The 7,153-nt window shown below is 43.0% G+C and overlaps 1 pseudogene; it reads right to left on the bottom strand.

Annotated features, from left to right (window-relative positions):
- Positions 1-471: 471 nt before the first annotated feature.
- LOC110338201 lies at positions 472-1,478 on the bottom strand (annotated as a pseudogene).
- Positions 1,479-7,153: the final 5,675 nt, after the last annotated feature.

Raw genomic sequence — 7,153 nt, 5'->3', positions numbered from 1 at the left:
TGTGTGTGTGTGTGTGTGTGTGTGTGTGTGTGTGTGTGTGTGTGATGTTGGGCACTGAGGTTGTTTCTGCTAGCCAGATGCTTTACAATTGAGCCACACCACAAGCTCTAAGTAAGGAGCACCAGCTACCATTAATCAAACATATAATCAATAAAATACATGAGTACTTTTGGGAAAAAGATATGAAAAGTGACCACCTTCACCTGGAGAGTACCCCATACCAATCTCCAAATTTTCCCAAAGGGATGAATTCTAATGACTTTTTTTGGGGGGTGCAGCGAACTTTATTGATGGTATTCAAGAGAGTAGGGAGGGCTCCCTAGGCCCCTTCTGTTTTTATGGGGGTCTGGGGTGGAAATCGTGAGGGAGACGCTCAGTGTTGGGGGCCAGGCTGGGATAGGGACTCCTCAGCAACTGAGGGCCTCTCTCTTGCTCTCAGTGTCCTTGCTGGGGTGGGTGGTCCAGGGTTTCTTACTCCTTGGAGGCCATGTAGGCCATGAGGTCCACCACCCTGTTGCTGTAGCTGTATTCATTGTCATACCAGGAAATGAGCTTGACAAAGTTGTCATTGAGAGCAATGCCAGCACCAGCATCTAAGGTGGAAGAGTGGGAGTTGCTGTTGAAGTTGCAGGACACAACCTGGTCCTTGGTACTGTAGCCCAGGATGCCCTTCAGTGGACCCTCAGATGCCTGCTTCACCACCTTCTGGATGTCATCATACTTGGCAGGTTTCTCCAGGTGGCACATCAGATCCAGGACAGACACATGGGGGTAGGAACACAGAGGCCATGCCAGTGAGCTTCACTTTCAGCTTGGGATGACCTTGCCCACGGTCTTCGCAGCACCAGTGGATGCAGGGATGATGTTTTTGGCAGCCCCACAGTCATCACGCCACAGCTTTCCAGAGGGGCCATCCACAGTCTTCTGAGTGGCAGTGATGACATGAACCGTGGTCATGAGCCCTTCCACGATGCCAAAGTTGTCATGGATGACCTTGGCCAAGGGGGCTAAGCTGTTGGTGGTGCAGGATGCATTGCTGACAATCATGAGTGAGTTGTCATATTTCTCATGGTTCACTCCCATCACAAACATGGGGGCATTGGCAGAAGGGGCAGAGATGATGACCCTTTTGGCTCCACCCTTCAAGTGGGCCCCGGCCTTCTCCATGGTGGTAAAGACACCAGTAGACTCCACAATATACTCAGCACCGGCATCACCCCATTTGAGGTTAGCAGTATCTCACTCCTGGAAGATGGTGATGGGCTTCCCGTTGATGACAAGTTTCCCATTCTCAGCCTTGACTGTGCCATTGAATTTGCCCTGGGTGGAGTCATACTGGAACATGCAGACCATGTAGTTGATGACAATGAAGGGGTCATAGATGGCAACACTCTCTATTTGCCGTGTGGAGAGCAGATGGCAGCCCTGGTAACCAGGAGCCCAATATGGCCAAATCCATTCACACCGACCTTCACCATGTTGTCTATGGGACAAGGCTGGCACTGCACAAGAAGATGCAGCTGTCGCCGGAACAGGGAGGAGCAGAGAGCTCTGATGACTTTTGGAGTTAGGATAAGTGGTGGTGAATGTTGATTATCCAGGTCACGGGATCCAGAGTCACAAGAGAAACAGACATCTGGGCCCATCTGTGAGGAGTTTCTAGCTTGGGTTAAGTAAAGTGTGAAGATCTACCATAAGAGTGGGCAGTCCCAGGTCATGGACTGGGATCTCAGGCTAAATAAAAAAGAGAGAGCGAGCTTGGTACCATCCTCTTTCTCAGTGTTCTCCGACTATTGACACAGTGTGACTAGATGGCCCCCATTCCTGCCATCATGTCTCCCCTACTGTGATGGACTGAACATTCCAGCTCTGAGTTTGCATTAAACCCTTCTCTCTATAGGCTTGTTTTGTCCAATTGGAACAATGAGAAAAGTAACTAATACATTTTAGTTCTTGAGTATTTTTCAAGTTAACTTAATTTTGAAACTCCAATTTTAAATTGGGAAAAGTTCATCTAAGAGCCATCTTTTTCAATGCTTTGACGGGCTCCTAACTTGGGATTTTAAAAATGAAAATGAAAGTGAAACTCCTTCCCCAGCTTAATGTCAGGAGCATAGTTAAAGGTTCAGAAAACACTGTTAAGAATTGTTGGTGGCACAAGAAGTCTCAACACAGCCGAAGATGACCGTCTCCTAGATTCAGATCAATCAAAAAGGGTATAAATCTTGCCCAGTCTAGAGTACCTGTTCCCAAAGTCATAACCAACACTTAAAAGTAATTAAGTTCTCCCTAGAAGTGTGAGTTCCTGAGATAATTGTTGTTTTATTTTAGCTGCTGTGGGAAACAAGAATAAAATTCAAAGGTAAAAGCTCTACCACAGCCTGTCTCCATGTTCTGGATACAGAACGTGGATCTTCAAGGGAGAGAGGTCAGAAAGCATTACCTCTTCCCTTGAAGATCTACATTCTATACCCACATAGTCTGTATCTCAATCTGAGTTACATCGTTAGTTTCTTGGAAACTTGGATTTGAAAGGGCATGAAGGAGTTGGTTTGGGGAATGTTTGCTTGCTTGTTTGTTTGTTTGTTTTCTTTGCCTAGATCATAAGAAAATCACAATAAAGTCAGAATGTATAAGCCAATATGCTTATTAAAATATCAGAAGGATAAAAATGTTAATTCTAGACATTAACTTCTGCGCCTCTTTAGAAAATATTAACTAAGTGTGACTAAACAAATCTTATTAAGCACCTGAGATATGTCCTGAGATCAGCTTAGAAGCAGAGGGAAGAGAATAATGCAAAGATTAGTAATTTAATTCAATAACTATTTATCAAGTTATTACAGAGAGGTGGGATTCTAGCATATGGTACCAAAACCCCCTGTGAGTGGAAGACTGAGAGCTCTTTTAACAGCAACAGGAAGATGTAGCTATGTCCAGCACCACTTTCCAGACCAACCACCTGGCAGTTAGGGAAGAAAAATGAATGCTGGCATAGCTGTTTAAATAGCTTTTGTTGAGAAATCATGCTTGCTGGTATTTCATATTTCTATAAATATACCAGGGAAAGGCTAGTTCCCTTACATACCAAATACGGCAATAAGAAATTAAATTTTGATGCTACCATGGACACCCAGACTCTAGCCAGGAGAATGTAAATAGAAATGATGAGAACACCCTCTCCCAGCTGGAACAGCATGTGGGCCTCCCTGGCAGGGGGTTTTGTGTATGTGTGTATGTGTGTGTGTGTGTGTGTGTGTGTGTGTATGCGTATGTGTGTTTGTGTATCTGTGTGCATATGTGTATATGTGTATATATGTATGTGTATGTGTGAGTGAGTGTGTGTGTGTGTGTGTGTGTGTAATTATATGCCTAAACAAAACAATTTCTTGTTCTCCAAGATGGCTCCACTAATCCTTGTGGTATAGAAGCCTATGGGTATTAAGTAATGTGACCTGAGGCAAGGGGTTGACTCTGGGGAACTTAGCATTATCCTTTATGAAACTAAAAGGAAGGAATTGGTCTGGGATATATCTTTTAACATTATGCAATTTCGGTTTCATCATCACATACCAAAAGTTTCTACAGCCAGCCACAGACAACACATACAAGGCTAAACAACTTGAAAGATCTGTGGTTTACAAAAATGAATAGTGGTCTTGAGCCCACTGATGACTGTTACCAGGGTCAATCAGGTGAGCAAGATCTGAGACTCTCCATAGAACCGTAATAAAGAAGGGCAGGGTTTTGGTTGTTGAGGAATAAAAAGAAAAGGAACATGGTAGACCTTCAAAACAAAACCCCAGCTAGGTTCCCTCTAGGACATCACAATGGTTAACAAGCAACTGTTGATGTTCTGAATGGAACTCTTTTCCACTACCCATTACTTGGTTAGGTACAAAAAATATAATTCTAGGTATAAAATTCTTAGGTTAACACAAAATAGAGGGCTTATTGTCTAACTACCCCATAGTGGGAGATGGAATAAGCCCATTTTCCTGTGCTATAGTTCTCTCATTTGTGAACCCCACAAAAGACTGAGCACAAAATGTAAACAGCTTTTTTCCTTCCAATTAGTAGAAAGTTTTATAAGCATAAATAAACCAGTGGACCTGGTGTCTGCAAACATACATCACTAAACATAATAAAAACATGTACTGTTGAACCTTTCTTAAACAGAAGAACACTTGAGCTGAACATGTGTTTTCCAGCAGGGGTGGGCTCTATGTGGAGCATGGTCTAGACTGTGTATTTCATTCCCAATATTGGGGGTAGGAGTATGGACTATACTTGTCTGTGTCCTGAGATAGAAACAGGGTTTTTCTGGTATATTTTCTTTTATATGAAGATTTTGATAGCATTCTCAGCTCTCTAACGGTTTAAAATATACTGCATAATGCTCTGTTTTCTAGTTAAAGTAGAGAACGCATTTTCCACGTAAATAAAATTATGAGAGTACACTTCATGGAAAGGAAATGTTGAGCTTGGTTCTGGAGGATCGGTGGTAGTTGAAACACCTATTATCCGTTAGGAGTCGACACACAGGTTTAAAATAAAAACAAAAACTACCAACAGATGAATGCAAAGGAATGCTGCAGGAAATTTGGGTGCATATGAAGAAGTACACTCATCGAGTTAATCAGGAAAGACTCAATCAAGGTTCTATTTGCAATGGATTTGATAGACTGGATTGGGGAACCGGCCTTGCATAGGTAATAGGGCAGAGTCTGGTCAAGCAGATAAAAGTACATACAAATGTCAGATGTGGTGCTGTGGTGGCTTGAATAGGTTTGGCTCCCATAGGTTCATGTCTTTGAATGCTTGGCTATAGGGAGTGGCACTATTAGGAGTTATGTCCTTATTGGAGGAGGTGTGGCCTTGTCGGAGGAAGTGTGTCACTGTATAGGCTGGCTTTGAGGTCTCTTAGTGCTCAGGCTGGACCCAGTGCAGAAGAAAGCCTGCTCCTGGCAGCTTGCAAAAGGCAATCTCCTCCTGACTGTATTCCGATTCATCTGTAGAACCCGTGGCTCCTCCAGCACCAAGTCTACCCGCATTATGCCGTGCATCCAGCTGTAATAATAGTGGACTGAACCTCTGAAACTGTAAGCCAGTCCCAATGAAATGTTTGCCTTTATAAGAGTCACTTTGGTCATTTGTGTCTCTTCACAGCAATAAAACCTGAACTTAAGAAAGGAGGTTTTTGAGTAAATAGCAAACTCTTCGTCATGGCTGGGGTGAGTTGGGGCGCAGATGTGGAGATCCGGTAACAACAACATGTAGGGTCCTGGAGACCTTCTGTGTTTCCTATAAATTATTGTTTACATGGCCCCCAAGCTACCTTTTCTGATAATTGGTGTACAGATGCTTTATGGCCATGACTTTCTGACTGCTCTGTGACTACACAGTAGGTTGGAATAATGTCCATCATAGTTTATTGTCTAGGGATCAAAGTGATTTCTCATACAAGTTCAATTTCATAGTTTACACATATGCCTAATTGTGAGGTGATTAATTTACATAGCCATAAACTACAGAAGGCTAATTATGTGTATTCTCTCCAGAGGGCTGTGTAAGGCTGTTTGCAGCAGGCTCTCTGTGTTTAATAGTTTAGCGGATGCTGAGACTAGTCACAGCACAGGGACAGGATACTTCATTTTTTTTTTTTTTTTGACTTGAAAGTTTACACCTCACTTGGATAAAACAGGGTGATAATGAAATCACCAGGATGTGCAGTTTTCTTGCTTCAGGACCACAGATGACACACTTTATCTAGAGTTAGCCCACTCATAAATGCAGCCTTTATTTCCCCAACGGGACTTTATTTCAAGACACTGCCAAATCATAGAATTTCAGGCTTAGAAGTAGCTCAGTATGTATTTGTTGATTACAAAGCATTGCTAGGCATTACCCTCAAAGAGGTGCATCCAGCAGTAAGCAAATAAGACGAAGACATGGGAATTAAAAGAAAGAAATGGTCAAAATATATATCATATATACAGATGTACATACACACACATACATATAGCCATGCATGCATACATAAATACACACTTGCATTGACACATAAACATATACATGTACATGCATGCATGTATGTATATATACATGCATACATACAAACACACAACTACAAACATGCATGGTATTGGAAAAGGAAAATAGAGTGAGGAAGGGTTGGATGTTATTTTATCTCCAGGATGAAGGAAAGTTTCCTCAACATATTTTAGAGATGACATGAAAACCAGAAATCCATAAACTAACATGAGCTGAAGTTGTGTGCTGTGAACTATTATCACTTATGGGAGAAGAACAAGGAGGCTGCTGTGCCTGGAGCAGGCTCAGAAAAGAGAAAGGCCACAGAGAGAGAGTCAGAGGAACAGCAGGGGATCAGGTCACATGGAACCTACAGGCTTTGGTAAGGTCTTTGGATTTGCTCTGCATTGAAAAAAAATCTTTGAAAACGAAGAAAGAACAACTCTAGAATGAAGTTCAGAGCCAGAAAGATGGTCCGGGAAGAAGAGAAGCAATGTTCCAATCATGTTTCCTAGATTCAAGGATGCTGCTAGGTCTGTGGAGTGGAGAACTCAGAGCTGATCGTGGAAGGTCACAGAAGGTCACAGTTATTTCTACAACAGAGGGCAGGAGAAGATTACTTGAGAGAATTGTCGGGCCAACCTGCGTTTCATTTTCTTTGTTTTTAACAAAGAGAAAGCAAAGGAAGAAAATAGTGACTGAATACGAGTTTGGCTCAGGAGACAGAGCTGCAAATGAGGCAAAACAGACTGTCAGGAAGAGGTACACAGAGGCAGCATCAGCGATGGACAGTGAACATGATAGTCCCTGGTAACCTGCAGCCAACACAGAAAAGGTCGACTGACGCTTTCAGGCTCATGTCAATCCTGTCGCACTTACATATTGTTGCAGTCAAGTGAGTAGAGGATTGGCTCACTGATGTGATGATAACCAGTTCCAAAGTGTGTTCTTGTGTGTGCAACTGCTAACCTCAACCTCAGAGATGTGCCTGCCTGTGCCTCCTGAGTGCTGGGATTCAAAGCGAGTGCCACCACACCCAGTGTCTGTGCAACTCTTATCCTCTCTTATTCTCCCTCCTCCTCTCCCTCCTCCTCTTCCCCCTCCTCCTCCTCCTCCTCCC

This window comes from Mus pahari, chromosome 21 (assembly GCF_900095145.1).
Source record: "Mus pahari chromosome 21, PAHARI_EIJ_v1.1, whole genome shotgun sequence".
NCBI classification, from domain to species: Eukaryota; Metazoa; Chordata; class Mammalia; order Rodentia; family Muridae; genus Mus; species Mus pahari.
Note: the sequence above shows the minus strand (reverse complement) of the source record. Positions and strands in the feature narration are given on the sequence as shown.